The 14,192-nt window shown below is 41.4% G+C and overlaps 1 pseudogene; it reads right to left on the bottom strand.

Annotated features, from left to right (window-relative positions):
- Positions 1-11,805: 11,805 nt before the first annotated feature.
- LOC148354592 (U2 spliceosomal RNA) lies at positions 11,806-11,945 on the bottom strand (annotated as a pseudogene).
- Positions 11,946-14,192: the final 2,247 nt, after the last annotated feature.

The raw sequence follows: 14,192 nt of genomic DNA, 5'->3' as shown, positions 1-14,192 counted from the left end.
TACTGTGCATAATTATTAGGCAACTTAACAAAAAACAAATGTATACCCATTTCAATTATTTATTTTCATCAGGGAAACCAATATAACAGCTCAACATTCACAAATATACATTTCTGACATTCAAAAACAAAACAAAAACAAATCAGTGACCAATATAGCCACCTTTCTTTGCAAGGACACTCAAAAGCCTGCCATCCATGGATTCTGTCAGTGCTTTGATCTGTTCACGATCAACATTGCGTGCAGCAGCGACCACAGCCTCCCAGACACTGTTCAGAGAGGTGTACTGTTTTCCCTCCTTGTAAATTTCACATTTGATGAGGGACCACAGGTTCTCTATGGGGTTCAGATCAGGCGAACAAGGAGGCCATGTCATTAGTTTTTCTTCTTTTAGACCCTTTCTTGCCAGCCACGCTGTGGAGTACTTGGATGCGTGTGATGGAGCGTTGTCCTGCATGAAAATCATGTTTTTCTTGAAGGATGCGGACTTCTTCCTGTACCACTGCTTGAAGAAGGTGTCTTCCAGAAACTGGCAGTAGGACTGGGAGTTGAGCTTGAGTCCATCCTCAACCCGAAAAGGCCCCACAAGCTCATCTTTGATGATACCAGCCCGTACCAGTACCCCACCTCCACCTTGCTGGCGTCTGAGGCGGACTGGAGCTCTCTGCCCTTTACCGATCCAGCCACGGGCCCATCCATCTGGCCCATCAAGACTCACTCTTATTTCATCAGTCCATAAAACCTTAGAAAAATCCGTCTTGAGATTTTTCTTGGCCCAGTCTTGACGTTTCAGCTTGTGTGTCTTGTTCAGTGGTGGTCGTTTTTCAGCCTTTCTTACCTTGGCCATGTCTCTGAGTATTGCACACCTTGTGCTTTTGGGCACTCCAGTGATGTTGCAGCTCTGAAATATGGCAAAACTGGTGGCAAGTGGCATCTTGGCAGTTGTACGCTTGACTTTTCTCAGTTCACGGGCAGTTATTTTGCGCCTTGGCTTTTCTACACGCTTCTTGCGACCTTGTTGACTATTTTGAATGTAACGCTTGATTGTTCAATGAGCACGCTTTCAGAAGCTTGGCAATTTTAAGAGTGCTGCATCCCTCTGCAAGATATCTCACTCATTTTGACTTTTCAGAGCCTGTCAAGTCCCTCTTATGACCCATTTTGCCAAAGGAAAGGAAGTTGCCTAATAATTATGCACACCCGATATAGGGTGTTGATGTCATTAGACCACACCCCTTCTCATTACAGAGATGCACATCACCTGATATGCTTAATTGGTAGTAGGCTTTCGAGCCTATACAGCTTGGAGTAAGACAACATGCATAAAGAGGATGATGTGGTCAAAATACTCATTTGCCTAATAATTCTGCACTCCCTGTAGAGTAATTCAGTTACTAAGTCAGTTACTCTTTCGAAGAAGTAGTGAGTAACTATAATTACTTTTTTCAAGTAACGTGCCCAACACTGGTGGTGACCCATGTGTCAGAAATGGTCAGATGTCAGACTGGCTGCCCTGTATTTTGATCAAGAGACATTTTTTTATAGTGAAAGGGTGCCTCAAAATTGGTGATCGGATCTCATCAGTGACCGTGTGCATCTGTGACGACACGCAAGGGCATTACAGACGCTGCCCGACTTATGAACAAGTTAGTTCCCGGATGATGGTTCATAAGTTGAATACGCTCGCAACACAGTAAACGGGTCTGTTAAAAAAACATACCGTACTTGTAAAAATCACGGTAAACCGTCCTCATCTTCCTCCTTAGAACTGAAGCCATCAAAGTCGTCTTCCTCAGTGTCGGAAGGAAACTTTGTCATATAGACGTCGTCCCACGCTCCCGCAGCCGGTGTTATGCCAAGAAATGCCGAGAATTGCATCCCCTGTCGCGGGAGCGCACACACGTCACTCCCGCTACTACAACCACTTTTACGTACCTTGTTTTATCTCACTTTTATATCTGTTGATGATTTCAGCAAAATAAGCTTTATGGGAGAGGGCATAACAGTTTAAATACGAGCGATTTGAGTCGAAAAAGCCAAAATAAACACGTTACATGCTCAAAAGTGGTATATATACGGTGTGCATTACTGTTCGATTACATTCACAATAAATACAAGACAGAATGGTTTAAGTTGTATTACATTCCCAACAAATGCAAGACGAAGTGGTCTTGGATATATTTTCGCCATTACATTCCCGAAAAGTGATATAAAAGTGAGATAAAACGAGGTAAAAGTGGTTGTAGTAGCGGGAGTGACGTGTGCGCGCTCCAGCGACAGGGGATGCAATTCTCTGCATTTCTCGGCATTACACCGGCTTTTCGGAACCCGTTGGTGACGGTGGATTTTTTGATGCTGCCCCACGCTGTCAGGATCCACTGGCAGACTTGTGAAAAAGTTGCCTTTCGCATGCGGCCAGTTTTAGTGAAGTTGCAGTCTTCCTTGGCGCATATATTCCACCGGTCTAAATCTTACCTTTTGTACTCGAGCGCCGCTGGCGGCCATTAGAAAAATTACATAAATTGGCCGAATCACTGAATAAGCCGCAGGGTTGAAAGTTTGGGGGAAAAGTAGCGGCTTATAGTCCGGAATTTACGGTAGTTCCAAAATATGTGGAATTGTAGTTTCAGGTCGGGTTACATACAGTACAGAAGAATGTCACCTGCGTACAAGGAAAACTTTTTGCAAGTATGTTCTGTGTTATAGCCATGTATGGCAGGGTCTTCTCTAATTGTTTGTGAGAGGGGCTCCAGAGCTAAAGCAAACAACAAAGGGCTCAATACACATCCCTGTTTGCAATCCCTACCTAGTAAAAACCATAAAAAACCTAGTAACCATAAATTTGCGGGCTTAAACGATGTGTAACGGGAGCTACCCCGACCTGCCTCTTCTCAGCTCACTTGTCCAACCGGAAACCCAAACGGACAGTATAATAAAATAACAATCTGCAGGAAACAATATAAAGTGAGTTTAATAAACTAAATTTAACTCTCACAGTCTGAGACAACTGGTCAAGTGGACAGCCTGCTGTTCACCACAAAAATCAATTGTAAGACAATATAGATTTCACAATCTGTAGTCAGACATCTGCTCAAGTAGACATATGCTACTGTACTTCAAGTATTATCACGCAACAGAAGGAAACAGATCATAAATAAAGTGTGTTTAACACTTCAGCGTAAAATCAATCAATCAATCTCTCACAACATGAGACGACTAGACAAGTAAAAATAAGTAACTGCACCTCAACTATTTTGTGCACAACAAAAGTCAACAGTACGACAATATAAAGTGACTATCCAATCCCCTTTCTACCTCTCTCACTCCCTCCGCTCCCTATCAATTTCTATCCCCTCCCCTCTCCATCTCTCTCCCTCTGTCTATGATACCTGACAAAAATCTTTCTCAGTGAGGAAAGAGCAGCACTTTTGGAAAAAAATAGGGTTTAAAGATGCAGGAACTACTGAAAAAGAACTACAGTGGGACCTCGCTACTTCGAGCTTTGACGTTCGCGGATTCAGAGCTTTGCGGGCCTAAAAAAAAAATAAAATAAAAAAAATAATTATCTATTTATTTATATATATACTTTTTAAAGCATTTTTAAGGGGTGTCGCTACTTCGTGGTTCCACGTTCGCGGGTTTAGAGCTTCACAGGTCTAAAAAATAATAATATAGAATAAAATAATTTTATAAATAAAGTTCTCCCCGTGCTTGCGTGGGTTTCCTCCGGGCACTCCGGTTTCCTCCCACGTTCCAAAAACATGCATTTCAGGTGAATTGGCCGGTCCAAATTGTCCCTAGGTGTGAATGAGCGAATGAGTTGTCTGTCCCTGTGTGCCCTGCGATTGGCTGGCAACCAGTTCAGGGTGTCCCCTGCCCACTGCCCGGAGATGGCTGGGATGGGCTCCAGCCCCCCCGCGACCCTGATGAGGATAAGCGGTACGGCTGATGAGATGAGATGAGATGAGAATTTTTTTTTTTTTAAGGTGCGCAGCTACTTCGCAGATTTTCACTTATTGCGGGTGGTTTTGGTCCCCATTAACCGCGATAACCGAGGTCCCACTGTATACACTGGTTCTCCCAAATTAGATGTTAAGTATTCAGTGTTCTCGTTTGCCCGCGTCCTCGACGCATCATTTTTGCTGGGGACGCATAGTGTTGAATCAACGTGCGTCCCCGGGACGAAACTTTTTTGACACAAAATTGACATTATTACCCGATTACTTTTTTTTTTAACAAAGATTTATCGCACTCCAAACTTTTCGTCAGGCAGATCCGCCATTGTTGTTTTGGTCTCGCGGTTCGAGATTTCGTCTGCAAGCCGATCTCGGCAAACGAGATTTCGTTGCTTCCAGATTACGTCATTGTTGTGGTGCTTGTCGTTGAGTGAAGGTTAAGTATGCCTCCGAAAAAACAGTATTATTTAACAATCAACACAAAATTGGTCATTCATCAGTGTCAGTATAAGTCAAAACATAATGCAGAGAGTGATAACAACGGCAATAATTCCGGCAAGGAAAGCACGTGTGTTGAAGCGAACGATTCGACGAAAGAAAATAAACAAAAGAATACTCCTAGCAAGAAAATTACTTTTCTGCCAAAATGGACTCAATTATATTCCTGGTTACGCTATGAGGATGATAATAGAGGCTACATGTTCTGTGTTGTGCGTACCCAGCGTGACAAAAAAACTGGATTGCATAAATAATTTCACAATACTAACTTTCAGAAGAGCACATTTGATCGGCACCACGACAATGAAAACCACAAATTAGCTATGGAAATTCCGTTGCTGCAATTGGACCTTAAGAAGGCATTACAACTGTGGCGGGACAGCAAACCACGAAGAATATATGAACTGAAAACCTGAAGTCATAACTGCCTTGTATTACCAATCAACTGTGATGATTAAAACTGCATGAATATATAGACTAATATTTCAGCAATATTATTTTGTATAATGTACAATATTTTTGTGAACTTAAAATTCTTGAAGTGATAACTGATTTGTATTACAAATTAACTGTGATGATTAAATTTGAATGAAAATATAGATTCATATTTCAGCAAGATTATTTTGTATAATGTACAATATTGTGAACTGAAAAATCTGAAGTGATAACCGCTTCGTATTACCAATTAACTGTCATGAATAAAACTGAATGAAAATATAGATTAATATAATTATTTCAGCAATATTATCTTGTATAATGTACAATATTGTTGTGAACTGAAAACTCTTGAAGTGATAACTGATTTGTATTATCAATAAACGGTGGTGATTAAAACGGAATGAATAAATAGATTTACATTATATATTTGTCGCCGATTAACAATTTCAATATGAGACTAAATTTTGGGGACCCATAGATATCTGTTGGGACCCATAGATTTTTAAACATGCGAGTCCCCGGGACCCATCACTTTTCAGAGGTAAAATGAACACTGTGTATTGCTAATTTAATAGCGCTCTTACCCGTGATATTACGGTAGGATGTTCTCCATTGTGTACACAACAGAACACATTGCTTTGTTTAATTTTTAGATGGCTCTCGTGTAAGGTAAAAATGATAGCCGTGTTCACGTTAGCGTATTGTGCGTGAATAAATATGTTGAAAGGCCGACCGAGAATGCCCTGCTTTTCTTTCTTACGCATAAGAAGAATGCACACGCTGACATAGCTTTAACATGAAACAACCAGCTGATTTGTACTTGACAAAGTAACGCACTGCTTTTGACCATCAGTAATGATGACGTTGTGGAAGAGGCTGTAGAGAAATTGGTCTAAATCATATTTATATAATTCAGAATCTAGTTCGGTGGTTACCAATTTGGTCAGCAGGTAAATTCTTACTGTTTCCAACACAAATAGTCTCATATTATGCCTTGCATTTATCATGAAGTACGAAATACTCAAAACATATTTTAATTTTAGCTTTAAATGGTCGTTTTTCTATTACTGTAATTGATATAGGTAATGATTGATCAGTCCAGAAGGAAAATAGTAGACACAAATAAATAATGCAAGTGGTTTGATACTAACTAACTATGTTTATTTATATGACAAGGAAAGTTGTATCAAACGAAAGAATAAAGGACATTGTTGACAAGAGAAAGTCACATTTGTCATTAACAAAGGAGAAACTGTGGGGGGTAATAGGAGTCTTCAGTCAGGGAATATCTTTACATCTTTGAACGCTGTTTGGTAACAGCGTTATTTATAACGGCGTCATTCCTAACACTGGCAATGATAAAGCACATCAAACATGGTAATTGAGACAGAAGTTTAATGTATAATACACTTCTGTTAGCCATCTAATTACACTAAAAAATAACTAGCATTGTTCCAATGCAGATTCTGTACTATTTTAAGGTATCGTATCGGCGAGTAAAAAGATCAAATGAAAGATATGGGTTTTAAATTTAGTTTAGTGTAACACTCATATCGTAATGTGGTGATTTACAGTATTTCATATCAATACCACTGCTTTTGTGATTGCTGGGTATTTTTTGACCCCTAGATGTAGCTGTATTAGGTAGTACAACCGAAAACAAGTGCTTCAAAGCACAAGGAAAAACAGAAACTACACAGACTCAAAGTGACTAAGCTACACATTTTTTCTTATCCTATTTTGCCCAGACATTAACAAGTTTTTTGTTTAGCCATAAGATGAGGGACAATCATAGATTCCTCTAGGTGAGCCTCATGTTGTTTAAAATATATACAAATTACTTGATCAAGTGGGCGTAGGCCTAGTTAACTGGCTTAACCGCTGACACACTCAATGTGTCAAATTGCAAAGATTAAGTGGCCAAATAAACATTGTATAGAATAGAATATACCTTTATTGTCATTGTTACAAAATGGGTTAACATATTGTGACAACGAAATTGGACATGACACTCCAGTGTCACACTCTCACAGTGAGGTAAAAAAAAACAAGAAGATAATCGGACGAGACGCAGGATATTAAAAAAATCACTGGACTTTCTTGTAAACAAATTAAATGACTTTTATAAAAAAAATATATGATACTTGATCTGTTGATGAAGGGGAAAGAGCTGAGGATGCGTGCTGTGGAAAGAGACGGAAAAATAACCGAGCTCGACCTGGAGCAGTATTTAAGAATGAATTATTTCATTGTGACTGGGCTGAAGATCAAACCCCGCTCGTATGCAAAAGGCAGCAGCTACCAGCCTCTGCAACGAGGTGAACCACAGCGAGTTGGCGGCAAAGTGCGGAAGAACTGGTGGTGGCGTTCCTAACAGCTAAAAACATCGAACTGAACATTGACACGATTTAAGATTGTCACCTCTTCCATTGAGACTGAACAATATCAGAGCTAGATTCTTAAAGAAACAAAATAAAATACAGAACATGTCAAATCAAGTCAGTCAAGTCACATTTAATTGTATAGCCCTTAATCACAAAAATGTCTCAAAGGACTGCACAGGGTTATAATTTCACCGTCGCCTGATTTTAAACCAACATGTGGGCAGGGAAAAACTCAAAACCTCAGCGTGAGGAAAAAAGAAACCTTGAAAAGGGCGGTAATCCCCCTTTCAGGATGACCAGGGTGTAATAGATTTAGCACTGGGTAACAGTATACAAACATAGTAAACATCAATAAAAGAGAACAATAGATAACATGTCGAAATTTGTCTAAAAAGTCCATAACAGCGACGACGCAGCTTCCTATCTCTGCCGGCTGGTCAATGCAGGTGTTGACATGCTTTAGGTAAGACGGTGGTTCGCTGACTCATCTCAAATCGTCCTTCTCCCAAGTGTCACCACCGGCCAAACAGTCAGAAAAAGACAGGACAATACAAAATATGAGGTGGGCATCAATCGTACGCTTTTGAATAGAAATGTGTCTTAAGTCTAGATTTAAAAATTTCCACTGAGGTTGCAGATCTTATTTCTGGAGGCGCAGAGCATTCCACAGCACCGCGACCCGGATTGGAGATCGCTCTCGAGCCTGCAGACTTCTTTTTGGCTCTCGGAGTCACAAGTAGACCGGCATTTTCAGAGCGGAGGCTCTGTGCAGTAACATAGGGAGAAACCAAATCTGAGAGATAAGAGGGCACAAGTCCATGCAAATATTTGTATGTTAGTAAAAGAACCTTAAAGTCACATCTTAGGTGGACTGGGAGCCAGTGCAAGTTGGCCATTACAGGAGTAATATGCACAAACTTTTTTGTCTTAGTCAAGGGTCTCGCTGCCGCATTCTGAACCAGCAGCAAACATTAGATGCTAGACATCGGGAGACCAGAAAGCAATACATGACAGTAAATCAAGCCGAGAATTAATAAACGCATGAATTAGAACCTCTGCATCTAATTGGGACAGCATCGAACAAATCTTTGCAATATTACGGAGGTGTAAGGTCATATTTTTCATGTGTAACTGACAGATTGGGATAAAATATAACATGTACATTTTTGACCGAATCACTATGGGTGATATTACATTTGTCTAGGTTCAGGGCAGTGTTTGAAAACAACTCACGACAATGAGCTGGACCAACAATCAACATTTCAGTTTTTTTCTGGGTTTATCTATCTACCTATCCTGGTCATATCCCTCTAGAGGGGAGACCGACAGCAAGACAAACACATACAAAAACAAAGAAAATAAAAAGGGAAAACGGAGCAAAAACACACACAACATTTTTTGGACCATGGCCAACCCAAATGCCCAAACACCTGGGTTAAGGCGCAAAAAATTAAGTGACATCCATCTTTGAATCTCAGTAAGCCAGGCCTCCAGATTTCTACAATTTAACCGTTGAGTGTCATTTGCATAGCAATGGAAACTATTATACTTGCAGATAATATCACCTAGCGGAAGCATATAAATACTAAAGAGAAGGGGGCTAAATACAGAGCCCCATGGAACGCCACAGGGGACATCAAAATGGCTAGAGGTCAGATTGCCGTAGTTAACGCATTGCGTCCTGTCTGACAGGTAGGACCTAAACCACGAGAGTACAGTCCCCAAGATACCGATGCATTCCAGACGAACAAATACCATGTTTTGGGCCACAGTATCAAAAGCAGCACTGAGATCCAGCAGCAGTAACATTGACAAGGCACCAGAATCTTTTGCAAAGAGGTGATCATTGGTTACTTTAGCCTGGGCTATCTCAGGAGAGTGATTTTCTCTAAATGCTCACTGGACAGTCTCAAAGATTAATTTCCGGCATAAAGTCATAAAGCTGCATTGCAACGACCTTTTCAAGTAATTTTGCAAAAAATGGCAGATATGACACTCGCCTATAATTACCTACACTTTCCAGGTCAAGGTTAGGTTGCTTAAGCGTGGGTTTAATGACAGCAGACTCAAAGGCTACAGGAACAATACCCCAGGATAGCGATATATTAATCATATTTAAAACTGAAGGTCATGAGATCCCAAACAGATCTTTCACCAGTAAAGCCAGAAACGGATCAAGAAAGCAAGTAGTTCGTTTGACCCTACTGACCATCTTGTTAGACCAGTGTCTAAAATAACGTCTGCCCGGATGCCCGGGGCGTGCATCTTTTACGTCGGGCGTACAACTTACAAAACATCTCCGCCCGGGTGGCCGACAACTTTTTCAAGGGAAAAAAAGGTTGGGTTTTTTTAAATCAAACTTTTGCTTTATTCCGATTTCAAAATCTTTGTTCGGTTTGGAAATTTCGGTTCATTTGGCAATTTGCATACTCGGCAACCGAACAGAAGCCTGCATCAAATAACTTCGTGCTTCCGGACTCTCCCGAGCGTTATAAGGTCGTGCATTTGCATTTCATTTTCTAAAATACACACAACAGAGAACACAAGAAAAATGGATAAGTGGTTAGGAATCAAGCCAAAACCTCAGTCCCAGAAGAAAGATTCAAAAGAAGCTAAAATTTATGACGCTGCAAAACGTAAACGTACATTAAAAGCATCGTGGAAAGAGTTCACGTGGCTTGTAGAAGACGCAACACAAACATTGCATGAATGATGACGAGTAAATACAGCAGTGGCACGTGAGGGGTTACCCAGTGGCACGCGAGCGCACGGCAAAATAATAATGATTTTTTGTTTTTCGCGCATTTACCTGAAATTTAGACATTTTCAGTTGTGCGGCGTGTTGTTTAGAGGCTTTACGGTCACGCCCCTCCTCCTCTGCTCCGTTTGTGAGCGTGTGTCTGTGCGGTGCCGAGGAGAGGGGAAGAGATCTGTGTTGTAACCCAGCCAACGAAACACAGGCGCGCGATAACCGAATGAATCATGGCGGCTTTTCCAGCAAAAAATGTTGTTCTTTTCAGCCAGCATGGGCAAATGACTGGGGCCTTGTGCAAAAAATGACCATGCTCTTTGTGCATTATGCCTTGAGAGTGTTGTACCTCGCACATCAAGTATTAAACGTCAATACGTAACGAATCATGAACATGAATTCAAGGACGAGTCTGACAAGGCGGTGACATTGAAACGCGCTGTGTCCAGGTTACGGCAAACAAACACAGATCCTGAAAACCACTGTCACTTCTAAAAACGCCATTGCTCACTATATAGCAAAGCATGGAAAATCTTTTACTTAATGCGAATATATCAAAGAAGCGTTGTTTTTGAGCTCGGAAGTTTTGTTTGGTGGCTTGCATAACAAATAGACAATCAAAATCAAGAGTAAAACACATCCCCATTCATACTAACCCTAACCCTAACTTTCTGAGATTCTGTGATTAGTTTAGGCTTTCCAATTTTATAACAAAGTATTTCAGTGACTAGTGACATCGTAAAGACAAGACTTTATCAACAGTCTGACGGCAGACCGGTGGAACATTGAAGGGTTTAATACATTTTTGTTGAATTTTTAAAAAAAACATCCTTTGCAAAATGTCCAGACAAGAATATCTTATTTCAAATCAGATTTTATGCAGAGTAGTAAAGACTTGCAGTTTTTGCCTAAAATTTGCTGTTCATAGTGCTGTGTTTTTACTAACTTGTATGAATGCCACAATTCAGTATTTAGTAACTATTGGGGGGGTTAAGGGTTATTGTTCTATTTTTTCTATTAATCATCCATTATCCGTTATCAGTCAGTTCATAAAACGCTACAAAGCCAAGGAGCCGGGACTCTTACTCTCAGCCAAAAGGCCAAGCTAAAGAAGCGAGGGGGTGGGGGGTTAGGGGGTAGATTTTTTAAGGGTTATTGTTGTATCTTCTTTATTCATTATCCATCATCGGCAAGTTCATAATACGCTACAAAGTCTAGGAGCCGGGACACTTACTCTCAGCCAAAAGGCCAAGCTAAGGTCCTAGCCCCAAAGCCGTGCTGCGATCATTGCGAATGCACCGATCCCGGAGGTACTACAATACCAGGCCAGTGATCGTATACAAGATCAGAACCACAACTGACCAGGGGGGGGGGGATTTTTTAAGGGTTATTGTTCTATCTTCTTTATTCATTATCCATTATCCGTTATCGGTCAGTTCATAATACGCTACAAAGCCTAGGAGCCGGGACTCTTACTCTCAGCCAAAAGGCCAAGGTAAGGTCCTAGCCTTAAAGCCTTGCTGCGATCATTGCGAATGCACCGTTACTGGAGGTACTGCAATACCGGGCCGATGCGTGGAGTGGACAAAGCATGACCGTCTCCTCCCAGTTATATCAGAACCACAGGAGGGGATTTTTAAGGGTTATTGTTCTATATTCGTTATTCATTATCCATTATCGGTCAGTTCATAATGCGCTACAAAGCCTAGGAGCCGGGACACTTACTCTCAGCCAAAAAGGCCAAGCTAAGGTCCTAGCCTTAAAGCCTTGCTGCGATCATTGCGAATGCACCGTTCCCGGAGGTACTGCAATACCGGGCCGATGCGTGGAGTGGACAGAGCAAGCTCTTATTCCATCTCCGGATTGCAAAAATCAAAGATCATGGCTCTTCATAGATTGTTCACAAATCTTGAACACGATTGTAACTGCATAGTTGGTTACAGGAGGGGGGGGGTTTAAGGGTTATTGTTCTATCTTCGTTATTCATTATCCATTTTTTTGGGATTAAACAATTTTATTGACACTATTAACAACAAATAAACAATGTGAGGTTTGAACAATTTTTCTCGATAATTTTAGCAGCAATTAGGCATATTCACAATTTCGTTATATCTGACAATATGACATTTTAACAATTTTTTCAACATTTTTAACAGCAATTAATGGTTTGAACAAATTCATTGACACTAATAACAGAAAACAATCTTGTCAATCTCAACAGCAATCAAGCACATTCACAATATTATATTTCAATATGACGTTTAACAGCAAACACAATGTGAGGTTTGAACAACCCTTCTCTAAAATCTTAATAGCAATCAAGCGTATTCACAATTTCGTTGTATAACATCTTTGTTAGTGTCAATAGATTCGTCCAGGCCAAAGTCGATTGTCTTTGTTTTGAACAAATCCACCGACACCAACAGCAGCAAAACAAATACGACGATCTCAACAGCCATCAAGCATTTTCACAATTTTGTTATATCTGACAATATGACATGATGATATTTTAACACTTTTTTCTGACATTTTCAACATCAATTAAACAATTTCAGAGTTATTATCTTTTAATAGTAGTTAACCAAAGTGTAAAGGGCAAAACTATTGTGCAAGGGCATAGCTCTGTCATCCCACCCTCCCAAGCAGCATCCTCCAGTCCTCTTTGTGGGTCCTCTCCCTTCTTACTTCTACTTTCCACAACCCAGGCCGTTCCGGGACCCCCACAGTGTAGCCCCGGTTCCCCACTCCGGGTGGGTGCAGACGATTCTTCTTTATGGTTGCGTCCTAGGCCCGCCGCTCACAGATTGTATGGTGTCTACAGCCATTTGGAGCACAGCCACTGGGGGGATCTGCCTGCACCTCCATACCAGCAGGTTTCTAGAGGTCCAGATGGCGTCCTTGATGGCGGCGAGAGTGAGCCAATCCCTGGCAAAGTCGTTCCGAGACCTCCTCGACCGACTCATCCCGTAAAGCACGTACTGTGCATCAGGGACCTCCCCTGCTGGCAAGTCCGGGAATTTTCCTAGTTGGTCGGCCATTGTCCACAAGTCCTCGGCAGCGCTGCACTCACAAAAAAGGTGCCTCACCGACTCCTGGGCGCCACAGCCAGGTCGAAGGCACGTCGAAGTCGCTGACATTCCTCGGTGGTGCATTACGGCTCTGACTGGGAGAACCTCATGAGCCACCATCCATGACAAGTCTCGTAGTCTGTTTGGGAGGGCAGGATGATTCACGTTGCTCCAAACCGTTGTAGGTTCGCCAAACGCAAGCCCCCGCACAGGACTTACTGTTGCACGCTCTTGCACAATAGCAATAAGGGCCCTGTGGTTTTGTAAAGTGTGACTTTCTTGTGTTTCTAAATCAAACTTCTTTAAAAAATCCCGAATAAAGAGATGTGTTGGTGGCAAGTTAAATGAAACTGGAATCAAACGATTGTTTGGTACAAGCTTTAGCTTCCGCAAATATGAGCCCATCCAGAACCGGGTCATCGCTTGACTTTTCGGGTTGTTGGGTGGGCCCACAGCGTTTTGGAAGTGGAGAGAGACATATTTGCTTCCCAGGAAAAGCTGTAGATCAGGCACTCCTTTCCCCCCTTTTTCCTTTTTCTTTTTCATTGTATCTCTTTTTATCCTTTCCCACTTTGAGCCCCAGACAAAGCGAAAGAGGGCTCGGTCCAGTTGTAACAGCACGTTTCTTTTGGGCATAAAAACTAAACTGATTGATAAAAGCAGTGGGAGGATGATCGCTTTGATGATTAGGACCTTCCCCTCTATTGTCAGTTTTCTTAGTGACCAAAAAACAAGTCTTTGCTTAACTTTCCTTGTCACGTCATCCCAGTTGGTCTCGCCTCCTCCATCTGCATTGAATTTTATCCCTAGGATTTTCTGGTCTGTCTTTAACACCGTCAGTGGGAGTCCTGCCTTTTCTGTCTTTTTCCACGTTCCATAAAACTTCACTTGTGACTTTTCTCTATTTAGCCTTGACCCAGACGCCTTCCCAAACAGGTCAGTCAAGTCAAGGGCTCTTCCAACAGATGCGCGGTCAGTACATAAAATATTGAAATCATCCATGTACAAAACACACTTGGTAATTTGTCCCCCACTTCCTGGGATATTGATCCCTTCGACAAATCTATCTTTTCTTAACATTTGTGCCAAAGATTCTATG

Source organism: Urocampus carinirostris, chromosome 12 (assembly GCF_059441175.1).
Source record: "Urocampus carinirostris isolate Australia breed hairy pipefish chromosome 12, RoL_Ucar_1.0, whole genome shotgun sequence".
Taxonomy (NCBI): domain Eukaryota; kingdom Metazoa; phylum Chordata; class Actinopteri; order Syngnathiformes; family Syngnathidae; genus Urocampus; species Urocampus carinirostris.
The sequence above is the reverse complement of the archived record's forward strand: the minus strand, read 5'-3'. Positions and strand labels throughout refer to the sequence as shown.